At 50.8% G+C, this 13724-nt stretch overlaps 1 pseudogene; it reads right to left on the reverse strand.

Moving 5' to 3' along the window:
• Positions 1–1954: 1954 nt before the first annotated feature.
• LOC118879995 lies at positions 1955–11593 on the reverse strand (annotated as a pseudogene).
• Positions 11594–13724: the final 2131 nt, after the last annotated feature.

Consider the following 13724-nt stretch of genomic DNA (forward strand, 5'->3'; position numbering starts at 1 on the left):
TCCTTTTCTTACAAGGACACCAGTCATCAGACTTAGGGTCCACCCTAAATCCAGGCTGATGTCATCTGGGGATCCTTCACTAATGACATAGGCAAGGACCCTGGTTCCAAATAAGGTCATATTCGGAGGGCCTGGGTGGACATGAATTTCGAGAGCCCCCTTTTTAGTTTTTTAATTTTTTTACTTTTTGCCTACACTGTGCGGCTTGTGGAATATTAGTTCCCCCACCAGGGATCGAACCCGGGCCCTCAGCAGTGAGAACACAGAGTCCTAACCACTGGACCACCAGGGAATTCCTGAGGGACCCCTTTTTAGAGATGAGGAAACCAGGGACCAGTGAAGCAAGGTGGTTGGTCCGGAGTGCCCCAGCTGGAAAGTGACGGAGCGGAGTCCGGATTCAAACTCAGGCCCAATGGCCCTAGGGCCCACTGTAATATTTCTGCCGGAGCCCAGCATCTGCAAGAATTCCTACCCTGCACGTCCAGGCAGGAGGTAAAACAAGTAGGAAATCCTCAGCTTTCGGGAGCAAAGCATCGTCCCATCCTCCAGTCACTCTCTAACATCAGCTGGTGAACAAATCCCCGAACGGAGTTTGTAAAATCCCTCTCAGAGGTTCTGACCCAGTCAGCAGGATCTGCATTGTAAACAGGACCCTAAACCCCAGATGACCGGGTACAGGTGATGCAGGCGGGTCCAAAACCATGTCCTGAGAATCCCCGAAGCATCACTGAGATCAGCCCCTGGGGTTAAGATCAGCCCATCACAGCTCAAGGCAGGAGCAGGGAGCACAGCTCAGCCAGAGGGACCGACCGCTCCCCGTGTCTGTGCCAGATGAGCCCAGAGGGCCAGGCCTGCCAGGGACCAGAGGGCCTCATCCCACCACCGCCAGCTGGTGCCGAGCAACCCAAGGAGGAGTGTTTGGATTCAAACTCCCATTCCTGAAGGAGCTAATGCAAGCTCATTCTGGGAGAGCCCCAAGGCAGCTCTGGGCTCTGCCCAAACCCCAGCATGGAGGATTTGGAAAGGCCCAGAGAATGAGCCAAAACCCTCTTCCCCCTTTACAATTCCAGCGCCAATAGCTTTTCCCCAAGACCAGCCCTTTCATAGTGGCGTCATCTGTGCATCCTCAGTGCCAAGCGATGATGGAAATCCGGCATTCCAAGTCTTCCCGGCCAATTGGAGCTGCAGCCTCATACCCTACGGAGTACAGCTCCCGTCCACCACCCAAAGCCGGGAGGAAAACAGGTACAGCTGGTGAACAAGACGTCCTTGGCATCTCACTAGAGCCCTCTCTACCAGGTCTCATGAAAAGACATGAGCTCAGCTTTTGGACCAACCACCCAGGTCTCCAGGGCTGCTGCAGTGGGCAGTGGCTCTGCCAGTGGCCACACCCAGAATCACCTCTGGCTTAAAATTCACTGCAAGTCCCAAACCGTCTAAGGTTTAAGAAGGGAAAGAACAGGGAAAAAAGGAAGGAAAGGCGTCACACCATCCAGGCGGCCCTGTGAAATAAGGAAGCATCCCAGGATGCCTGGAGAGTAGACATCCACTGTGTTTGGGGTTCGTTTGTTTGTTTCTATAAACATTTTTTTAATTGAGGTAAAATTGGTATATAACATTATGTTACAGATGTACGACATAGTAATTTGATATTTGTGTACACTACAAAATAATAGACCACAATAAGTTTAGTTACCATTATTACCATACAATTATGCCCCTTCGCCCATCTCACCCACCCCTCACCCCTTCCCCTCTGGTAACCTTTTATTTTGTATTAAGACATGGAGCTTCTATGTTCCTTTTTTCCTTTAACTTCCTTTATTTTTTATGGCCGTGCAGTGAAAGCACCAAGTCATAACCACTGGACCACCAGGGAATTCCCGACATGACCATCTAAAAGCAATGATGTTGGTGTGTCCAAACCAGGTTTCTTCCTCTTCCCCATTGCAATTTATCTTTTCATAATTTTCTTATTCCTCTTAGCACATTCAGGGTATAACATATTATCTTCTAGGTCTGGGGCTGGGAAAGCGCAGGCAGGTAACATAAAGAGAGAGATCACCCTCCGGCGAGTGTCAGGCACCCAGGCCTGACCTGCATGGAACTGCAGGCGAACCCAACCTTCTGTGTCTGCCAAGAGCGGTCTGCCAGGGACCACACACCACTGGACAACTGAGGCTTGCGGCAGAAAGGACTCAACAGAGGTGGGAAGGGGCTGTGAATTCACAGCCTCAGGTTGAACGTTCTTGCAGCAATTCTTGACCATGCTGCCAGCATGGCTTCCTGAGCTGAAGTTATCACTCCAACCACGATAGGCCTTTCCTGCTCTCACTCGTCCTACTTTCCCGAACACTTGTTCTATTGGTCACCATCTTGCGTTTCCTTGAACGCGACTGCAATCTGGACTCCTGTGATGATTGAGGAATATACTGATCTTTCTCAGGAGTCTCAGATAAACCCCTATTTTCTGGCCATCGGTACGGTTCCATAAGGTGTCCCAACTCGCTTTATTAACTGGAGGCATCAGGGTCGGCAAGGGTTAAGCTGGTTTACTACAACTAGATTTGGGGCAAGCCTTGAACTCTTCGTTTGTTTGAGGAGGATGAGCTTGATCATTTGTATTCAGTGGCTCCACATTGACTTCTTTTTTTATATTTTTATTTATTTATTTTTTTATTTTTTTATTTTGGCTGTGCCGGGTCTTAGTTGTGGCACACGGGATCTTTGTTGTGGCATGCGGGATCATTTAGTTGCGGCACGCAGACTTCTTCTTAGTTGTGGCATGCATGCGGGATCTAGTTCCCCGACCAGGCATGGAACCCGGGCCCCCTGTATTGGGAGCAGGGAGTCTTACCCACTGGACCACCAGGGAAGTCCCTCCACGTTGACTTCTGAAGTTGAAGAAACACCTGTTTCCCTTTGACGGTCTTCAACAATTCCCTCATTAACTGGAACCAATGTAAGAGTCGCATTTTCTTCATCTAATGCCTCTTCAAAGAAATTCTTCTTGTAATTTGGGTATGCCATTTTTCTGGGGGTTTTAAAAAGAATTTTATTGAGGTGGGATTCACATAACATAAAATTAACCACTATAAAGTGAACAACTCAGTGGCATTTAGTACATTCACAGTGTTGTGCAAACACCACCTCTATTTGGTTCCAAAACATTTTTAACACACCAAAAGGAAACCCCCTGCCCTTTAAACCACCATCAGTCCTGTTCCCCCTCCTCCCAGCCCCTGGCAACCACCAATCTGCTTTCTGTCTCTGGATTTACCTATTCTGGACATTTCATATAAATGGAGTCATACAATATGAAACTAGACATCTGTTGTTTGTAGCTGCCCAGCACCCCATTTCCCCCTCTTCTGATCGTAGCACCCACATTTTACTTTGGGGAAGCCACCCCACCCCTCCCCTAAGTCCACTTGGCTGCCCATCCACGGCGTACAGGGGCGGGCACATGACTCAAACCTGGCAAATCAGTCAGTGTGATTGGTTCAGGGATGGGCTTGTGACTCGATCCCCCCCAATGAGAGCAGCCACAGGACTTCTGGAGCAAGCGGCTTCTCTGCTTGGCTCACTGATCAGCAGAATGGAAGACTGCGGTTGCTGACAGCCACCTTTGTCACCATGGAAGGAGTGCCCACCTGGGAAAGAAACCCACCTGAAGGAAAGCAGAGACAAAGCACTTAATCCACGCAAAGGGCTCATGCGTCCAAAGCAAAGAAAGCCAAACTGAGGGCGGGAGTTTGCAACAAAGCAAGGATTTTGTTGCAGGGCGCCAAGCAAGGGAATGGGAGACAAGTCTCAGATCCACTCCAACTTGGTCTCTGAGTTAGGGATTTCTAAAGGGGAAGAACAAAGGAGCTGGGGTTAATCATCTGTGGTCTATGTGTCTTTGAACCCGTGGTCTGTGAACCCGGGGCATCTGTGTCAACATAATCTGTACAGGTCATCTTGACCTGGAAGATATCCCAGAACATCACATAAACTGTGATGCTTATTGGAAAGCTGTGACTCAAGGCACGTGACCGTCACTACTCCTTATTAACTAGGCAAACATGTGATCAAACAGGTGTGGCCTAGGACAGAGAGGAATAAGAAGACCAAGAATAGAAACCTGGGTATTGGGCTTCCCTGGTGGCACAGTGGTTGAGAATCTGCCTGCCAATGCAGGGGACATGGGTTCGAGCCCTGGTCTGGGAAGATCCCACATGCCGCGGAGCAACTAGGCCCGTGAACCACAACTGCTGAGCCTGCGCGTCTCGAGCCTGTGCCCCGCAACAAGAGAGGCCGCGATAGTGAGAGGCCCGCGCACCGTGATGAAGAGTGGCCCCCGCTCGCCGCAACTAGAGAAAGCCCTTGCACAGAAACGAAGACCCAACACAGCCAAAAATTAATTAATTAATTAATTAATTTTTTTATAAAAAGAAACCTGGGTATTATTTTAATTATAAATTAGTCATTATAATGACCAATAAATTTTAATTATAAATTATAATTATAATTATAAGTTTTAAAATTATAAATTTTAATTATAAATTATTTTAATTATAAATTAGTCGGTTTCAGCGGGAGGCTGGTTCTTGTCCTCATTGTCTGAGCACCTGGATCCAACTCTGCCTGAAGGTAGCACTATCCTCAAAACATTTCACTTTTGAAAGTCGATCGCATTCTTTTGTGCTCAAGCTGATTGGAACTGGGTTTCTGTAATATGCAACTAAAGAGACCCAAACAATACATGTGGCATTTCGCTCACCTGCCTTTGCATACTCCCATCCTTTACGAAATCAAATACAACTCCTTAGCAAGGAACGTACAGTCTTCCTGATGCAGCCCTGTCTCCTTCCTCCTTCATCCCTTGTAACCCCCCCTCCTCGTTTAATATGCCAGCCACACAGTTCATACACACACACACACACACACACACACACACACACACACACAAAATGCTTTTCGTGCCTTAGGGTCTCTGCTCTTTCTGTCTCCTCTGCCCAGAATGCTCTCATCACCCCCACCCGACTCCCAAACACTTACTCATCCCGTATCACTTGATTCAGGCATTACCTCCTCCAAAAAGCCTTCCCTGACTCAGTGCCCCACCTCTCCTCCAGCAGAAAGCCTTGTCCCCCGGGCTCCACACAACCCTGCGTGTGATTCAGTCACAGATCTTGACCACACATTGTTGTTCATTATCTGCCTATGTCTGGCCTCCACCCCGCCCACCCCGCCCAAACAGGGATCCTCCAGGGCCAAGTGTGTGCCTGGCTCTGCTGACATTACAGTGCTTGGGTCACAGTGAGACTGAACTTCTTTATTTTTTCTTCCTTTATTTTTTTGGCTGCGTCCAGTCTTAGTTGCGGCATGTGGGGTCTTCGCTGAGGCGTGCGGGATCTTTCCATGCAGTGCGGGCTCTTCGTTGCCCCGAGGCATGTGGGATCTTAGTTCCCCGACCAGGACCGAACCCGCATCCCCTGCTTTGGAAGGCGGATTCTTTACCACTGGACCACCAGGGAAGTCCGTGAACTGCTTTAAAAGAAAGCTTATTTCCCAAGTTTTTCCCAAAGATACAGACTTTAAATGTATGCAACAGCCTTCATCCAGGCAGGCGTCAGCTCCATTCTGTCCTGCATTAAGGATGCAATGTCTAAATAGAGACACAGACATAGAAAACAAATGTATGGATACCAAGGGGGAAGGGAGGGCGCGGTGAGAGGAGTTGGGAGATTGGGATTGACACTATACACTATTAATACCATGTATAAAATAGAGAACTGGGGCTTCCCTGGTGGCGCAGTGGTTAAGAACCTGCCTGTCAATGCAGAGGACACAGGTTCGAGCCCTGGCCCAGGAAGATCCCACATGCCACGGACCAACTAGGCCCGTGCGCCACAACTACTGAGCCTGAGCTCTAGAGCCCGCAAGCCACAACTACTGAGCCCACGTGCCACAACTACTGAAGCCTGCGCGCCTAGAGCCCATGTTCCGCAACGAGAAGCCACGACAGTGAGAAGCCCACACACTGCAACGAAGAGTAGCCCCCGCTCACCGCAGCTAGAGAAAGCCCACCCACGCACAGCAACAAAGACCCAACACAGCCCTAAATAAATAAATAAATAAATAAATAAATAAATAAATAAATAAATAAATAAATAAATAAAAATAGAGAACTGATGGGAACATACCGTATAACACAGGGAACTCTACTTAATGCACTGTGGTGTCCTAAATGGGAGGGAACCCAAAAGAGAGGGGATATATGTATATGTGTGGCTGATTCATTTTGCTGTGCAGTAGACGCCAACACAACATTGTAAAGCAACTATACCGCAATAAAAATTAATTAATAAAAAAATAAAAATTCAGATTTTGAAAATCAAAAAAAAAAAAAAGGGTGCAATGTCTAATATTTCAGTGATTGGTCTTTGTTTTGGCTGAGATTGGACTCTGGAGCCACACCTCCCCCGCCCATGGCTGGGGGAAGGCGAGGATGGCGAGAGATGGGACCCGCTCACAGGGAGGCCTCTGACTCCTACTGTTGATGCCAGAGAGCACGGAGATCTCTCCCCCAGCCTGCGATGACCCTGATCAGGCCCTTCGATGCCACCCAAAGCCTGTCTAAGGCTTTTCGTAGCAGCCACAATCATGCCTTTAAATGTGAGAGCCCGGAGGCTGTCAGAGGGGGTCATCTGTCGCCCCCCCTTCCTCACCGATGACTGACCTGCAGACCGGCCAAGGCAATCATGCCAGGCCTCTGCCTGCCTCTGGCTAGCTGGTTCCATGCCCTTAAATGCAATGTCTGAGCCTCCGGGAGCAGAGAGGGGCGTCGGGAGGTGACAGTGGCGGGGTGGGGCTAGGAGCCTGCCGGGCAAGCTTTTCCTTGTTTCTGGGTGTCCCAGAAGGGACCGCCCCTCTGGATGCCGCTTAAGGTGTGAACAGATGGGGTGGGGCTGAGCTGGGTACCGGGGACATGGGGAACTGGCTATCCTGAGTCAAAGGATGAAGACGCACAGATGCCTTTATCTCCCTAATAGGCAACTTCAGCTGGTTCCCAGTGGTTTCCTTCCCCCACCAGTACCTCCAGTTACTTGTCAGGGAGTAAAAGTTGCCTCTCTGGACTCTTCGTGCATCCTGCAACTGCTGGTCTAACTTCCCTGGACCAAATGCACACCTGGGCCCTAGAATTCTAATGACCCGGCCCATCCTAGGACTTACTCAGGGAGAATGGGTCCCACTGTCCTGGCAGGTGTTGGGGAACCCACTGTTGGCTTCTCTCCTGGGGTCAGCAGGTCAGGACCGGGCGGATTGGAAGCCTCAGCCTCTGAGAAGCCAAGCCACTCACCAGCCACCTGCCTGCACTTGAAGCACCTGCATGGCCCTCGTACTCCCCTCCAGGGTCACTCAGTGACCCTACAAGCTCCCAACCAGACCCAGCTGCCCCGGTGGACGAGTACGGGACCCAGCTGCCAGGGTCAAAGGTTGCTTCTTAAGGATTCATTTTTCCAGGAGCAGTCTATTAATGTGGGAGAAGAGGGATGTTTCATTCACTTATTCATTTATTAAACCTTCATCCAGAGCCACTATGAACCAGATGCTGTGCTAGGTAGTGTGTGCGGCGCAGAGATTTAAAGCAGTGACCACCCTGGACCCAATAACAATAATATGAGTTAAAAATAGCTAAGTGGGGCTTCCCTGGTGGCGCAGTGGTTAAGAATCCGCCTGCCAATGCAGGGGACATGGGTTCGAGCCCTGGTCTGGGAAGATCCCACATGCCGCGGAGCAACTAAGCCCGTGAGCCACAACTACTGAGCCCGCATGCCACAGCTACTGAAACCCATGCGCCTAGGGCCTGTGCTCTGCAACAAGAGAAGCCACTGCAATGAGAAGCCCATGCACTGCAACGAAGAGTAGCCCCTGCTCGCCGCAACTAGAGAAAAGCCCTTGCGCAGCAATAAAGACCCAACGCAGCCAAAAATAAATAAATAAATAAAATTTAAAAAAAAAATAGCTAAGCGCTAGGGAATTCCCTGGCAGTCCAGTGGTTAGGACTCTACAATTTCACTGCCAAGGGCCCGGGTTCAGTCTCTGGTAGGGGAACTAAGATCCCGCAAGACGTGCAGTGTGCCACAAAAAAAAAAATTTGCTAAGTGCCAGAAGAGCACAGTGACCGAGCGCTCTGGGACCTGGGAGACGAGAGAGCCGGAGTCCCTCTGAGGCTCTCGCCCTCCCTGATTTAGTTTATGTGACAAGAACTTACAGAGCCTTCGGTGCCAGGCGTTGTTCTAAGAACAAACACTAAGCCATTTCATTCTCATAAGAGCTTTGTGGGGTCGGTATTATTATAACCATATTTTATGGAAGCTGGGGGGCACGGGGCACAGAGAGGTTGAGCTGCCCAAAGTCACACAGCTGCTAAGTGGCAGAGGGCTGTTTGCACCCCAGCAGGCTGGCTCTGGTCTTGCTCTTAGCCAGCCCGCCAGGATCTAAATGACTCTGAGGTTAGAGGTCAGCCGAGCCGAGGGCTCCACGCAGGGCTGCAGGGCTCTCAGGCTGGATAGCTCAGTCTCTATCCACCAGCCACCAGGGCTGGACTCCGGGAGCCACATGGGTCCGTGCCGTGCAGCAGCAGGAGGTGGCCTCTCGCCCCTCAGAACAAGGTTCTACACCCGCATTCAACTTGAATGAACTGTTTGCTTTTGAAGGAAAAGCAACACAATGAAACCCGACCCTGGGTAAAGGGCCTCTCCTTCTACCAGTGGGAGGGGAAGGGCTCCGAGATGGAGCCCCAGGACCCGTGCGGTCCCTTCCGCCTGGACCGCTGACCACCACGTGAACGCCAGCCAGAGAGAACATTCCGAGGTCCCCGGCGGCCTCATTGCCTCTCCCAGGGGTCTGGGAGGGGGCCCGGCTAGGAGCTTGCAGCCTCCCTCGTGAGGGCTGACTCTCTCCTGGGAAAATGGACAGGTGAAGTTCTAGAAGCAGGAGTGGATCATGTTCCAAATGGTCTCTCCTCTCAGAAAGGGGCACCTTCTGGATTGGGACAGCCTCACCCGGATGGAAACTCCACCAGGGCCCGACTTCTGTCTTCTTCACCACGTCTGTCATCCCAAAGCCCCACAATCGTCCTGTAAAGGACGAGACAACCAGCTGTTTAGGCCCACAGGTCCCACCACCCGGTTGAGACCATCACTCTGCCACAGCTGCTTTCCCTTGTTCGGTACGTAAGGATGGGCTTGGCTTGTCCCAGTAAAACTTTATTTATGGGCACTGACATTTGAACTTCATATTATTTTCACGTGTCATGAAATAGCGTTCTTCTTTTGCTTTTTTTCCCTCCTAAGCGTTTAAAAAGGTGAAAACCACCGTTAGTCTTCAGGTTGTACAAAAACAGGTTGTAGCTGGATTTGGCCAACGACCCCTGACATGGTGGCCGCACAACCCTTGGGATCAAACCCAAGCCCGAGGGGCCTCACACTCCGCCAGCCAGGGCCCCCCGGACCCCCCGGACCCCATGTAACATCTGCGGTTCTCAGCTCACACCTCTCTTGTGGGTTCTTCTGGACCATTCTTCCTCCCTTTCCTGCGCTTGATTGTTTTTAAGGCCCAGTTCAAGCATCCCACTTCTGGGAAGCCTCTCTCAATACACAGTCGGGTTTAGATGCCCTTCTCTTTATCGCTTGAGCCCCAGAACTGGGCCCCGGTGTGGTTGATACCAAGTCTGAGGACAGCGGTTTGCTCCTTGGCCTCAGGCATCAGCCTGGAAGCTCCTAAGTGCAGAGCCTGGGCTTTCCATCCCCATCCCAGGGCCTCCACGGGGCTTGGAACGTAGTAGGTGCTCAATAAAGGCTTGTAGGAATAATTCAGCCTTCCTCTTCCCCCTCCCCTTCTCCTTCCCCCTCCCCCTCCCCTTCCCCCATCCCCCTCCCCCTCCTCTCCTAGTCCCTAAGGTTGTTGGTCCCCAGGGCCCAGGCCTGGGCTCTTCTTTTCTCCATCCACACTCACACCTTCTGTGAGCTCACCCCACGTTGGGGCTTTAAGGCCATCAGCTTCCCACTCATATCTCCAGGTGGATATGGGGCAGGCATCTCGAGGCTTCCATGCCCCACACCTGCTCCTCTCACAGGCTTCCCCATCTCAGGTGCCATGCCCCCAAACCCTGGGGTCGCCCCTGAGCCCTCTCTTCCGGCCCCTCTCTCACAGCCCCTGTCTAATCCATCAGAAAATCCCATTGGCCAGACTCTCAAAATACATTCACCACCTTCACTGCTCCTGCTGGCCCCAGCCACTGGCCTCTCACCTGGATGGAGGCCGAAGCCTCTTAATTGGTCTCCTCTCTCCCTGGTCTCTGCTTGACCCCCCTTCACACAGCAGCCAGAGGGACCCTGTGACAGCATAAGCTGTCGAGCAAGTCACGTCTCTGCTCAGAGCCCTCCCGTGGCGCCCATCTCCATGGACAAGTACCTGATCTTAAGAGGGGTCTGTCTGCCAGGCACCACTGAAGCGCTTCACTCATTGCCCCTCAGGAGAGCCCTGAGGTAGGGCCTGAGAAACAAAGGCCCAGGGAGGTTAAATAGCTTGCCCAAGGCCACACAGCTAACCATGATAGAACTCAAATTCCTGACACTGGCCTTCGTGATCACACCCCACTCTCTGAGGTCAGCGCCTCCCCCCCCAAAGGGAGCACCTTTGTCCCAGGTACCCTAGTCCCCTCCTTCTTTCTTTCTTTTAAATATTATTTTTGAATAAGTACTACATGTGTATAGCCTCGAATTTAAAGTGTATACAAGGGGGGAATTCCCTGGCGGTCCAGTGGTTAGGACTCGGCCCTTTCACTGCTGGGGCCCGGGTTCAATCCCTGGTCGGGGAACTAAGATCCCGCAAGCCTTGTGGGGTGGCCAAAAACTAATAAATATATTTTTAAAAAATTTTAGGGCTTCCCTGGTGGCGCAGTGGTTGAGAATCTGCCTGCCAATGCAGGGGACAAGGGTTCGAGCCCTGGTCTGGGAAGATCCCACATGCCGCGGAGCAACTCAGCCCGTGCGCCACAACTACTGAGCCTGTGCGTCTGGAGCCTGTGCTCCGCAACAAGAGAGGCCGCGATAGTGAGAGGCCCGCGCACCGCGATGAAGAGTGGCCCCGCTCGCTGCAACTAGAGAAAGCCCTCGCACAGAAACGAAGACCCAACACAACCAAAAATAAATAAATAAATTTTTAAAAAATTGTTAATGTACACAAGGGGAATAGAGTAAATCTCTCTCCAACCCCTGTCCACCCACAGCCACCCACTTCTCCTCCCAGAGGCAGCCTTCTGGAGTTCAGCGAAGTGCTGCCCCGTAGGTGTCACGGGCATGGAGTCGTGCACCGTGGTCTCTGTGTTATACGTGCAAAAAGGTCTGGGAGTGCTGGCTGCCTCTGATCAAGTCACTTGTTCTTTGAGGGCCTCAATTTCCTCACCAGCAAATCGAGGGACCAGAGAAGATGATGCGAATACTTCTGCCGCTCTGAAGGTCAGCTTCAAGTAGTAACAATGATAAAGGAGGTAATAGGCATGAAAGTGCCTCGTCAGCCGGAAACGTTGAGACATCATGACCCCGTGGGCAGAGGAGCCATGGAAATCAAAGAAACTGGCCTGGGAGCAAACAGCCCAGTGTGTGCTCGGCTCAGACCGGAGGCCAGAAGGACATTGGTTGTTGACCCCGGTATTCCAACAGCATCCCCTTCATCTGGTCCTTCATCCATCCTTCGCTCCCTGGGTGGATAAAGATGCTCTCCAGCAGGCTCATGCATCTGCTCCTCTTTGCTAAGCTCTCTTCTGAGCCTGTGTTCACAGGCCAGAGCCCCGGCCACCGCCCTGAAGACCTGGGCTGCAAACCTACACGGCATTTCCAAACTTGTGAAAGAGACAAGGGGCCTGGAGATGAAACATCTGAGTTGGGGAGGAGGTGGCCACTTCCAACAGGGCAGGTTCTAAGACTTTGATCTTGTCAAATGTTAGCTGTATCGAGCCATGGAGCATGTCTACAGCCCTTGGGATGCTATTATTCTCCTAAACAGGCTCTTTGCCCAGAAATCATCTTGATCCACAGCCTATCACTTTCTTTTCATAATATCACACCCTTACTCCTACTTACATCCTCCCAGACTTTCCCAACCTCTCCTTCCATCTGGGACCCTTCACATCTGCCAGATGAGGCCGTGTCTCCCCAAAATCTGTGCTATGGCTGTCGTTTCATCTTTGCTCATAATCAGGCCCTCCAGCCTCTTCATCACTTTTATTGCCTTTTCTCCTCAAAATTCCCTCCAGAGTCGCCGGTGAACTCTCCATGTGAAGACCCAAAAGAAAATTCTCCCAATAAGAAACATCCTCTTATCTCCAAGGGTGCTATTTTTGTGCAAGGACTTCTCATCAGCCTGATTGCAGACACGATTTTGGCTGGATCGAGCATATTTTGTGATACTCGTGGTATCACATGCTGTTATCTGAGCGTGGGTTTTCTCCCCACTCCCAGCCTGTTTTCCTGCTCTCCCTGGATCCTCTTTATCAAGCTGTAAGAGGAAACTGCTTTGTGTTATGATCTGTTTCTGCCTAAAGCACATTCAACCTGAGGAACAAAGCCGTGGGGCTCAGCAGGTAATCCTGGAGCCCTGGGCCCACACCAGCTACCTCCGCTGGTCGTTCCAGCATCCCAGGGCCCCTGCAAATGTCCGTGGAGCATCTTCCAAGTGGCAGGTAACGCCGGAGGGCTTGGCCACATTATCTTATTTCCTCTGAAACAACCATCCTAGGAGGTTTCCATTATAGGGAGTGGACACTAGGGTTGGACGGGTTAAGTAACAAACTTGGCCATACAGTCGGGAAGCAGCAGGACGGGGATTTGAACCCAAGGCCTTACCTTTCCTGTGGAACTCGTAATGCCTCAATGGTTGTGGCCGATCAGCCGGGACACCATGGGGCTGGTACTTCCGGTAAAGAGAGACTTGTTCTCCAGACACTGCTATACCTCCAACAGTAAACAGCCAATGCGCTTCTGGTCTCTGATCCAAGCTGAGTAAAAGATACTCCAATGACTGCACTCGTGCATCTACTTCCCCAAGAACTGCATCACACCGTCGGTCCTTATTGAGATGGAATGCAGGAAAACTCCAGATGTGGGGCACAGAACTTTCCTGTACTTGAGCAATTGGTGTTTTGTTCTTCTAGGTAGGACTTAACATTTACCTCTTTAATATTAAATACATGAAACAAACTTGGACACGAATGTTCATAGCAGCACTATTCACAAAAGGTGGAAACCACCCACGTGTCCATAGACAGACGACTGGATGAACGCAGGGTGGCACAGCCATGCAATGGAATGTCACTCGGCCATAAAAAGGAATGAAACTCTGGCACACGCCACAACCCGGGTGAACCTTGTAAACATGCTCAGTGAAAGAAATCAAACCCAAAGGGCCACATAGGCTATGATTCCATTTTATTTATGTCCAGAGGGAATTCCCTGGTGATCCAGTGGTTAGGACTCTGGGCTTCCATGGCAGGGGGCACAGGTTCAATCCCTGGTCGGGGAACTAAGATCCTGCAAGCCACGCGGTGTGGCCAAAAAAAAAATTTTTTTAAGTTCTTTTTTTCATTAAAAAAAAAAGAAAAGAAATGTCCAGAATAGGTAAATCCATAAAGACAGAAAGCAGACAAGTGATTTCCAGGGGCTGGTGGGAAG

The sequence above is a fragment of the Balaenoptera musculus genome, chromosome 1 (genome assembly GCF_009873245.2).
Source record: "Balaenoptera musculus isolate JJ_BM4_2016_0621 chromosome 1, mBalMus1.pri.v3, whole genome shotgun sequence".
NCBI lineage: Eukaryota > Metazoa > Chordata > Mammalia > Artiodactyla > Balaenopteridae > Balaenoptera > Balaenoptera musculus.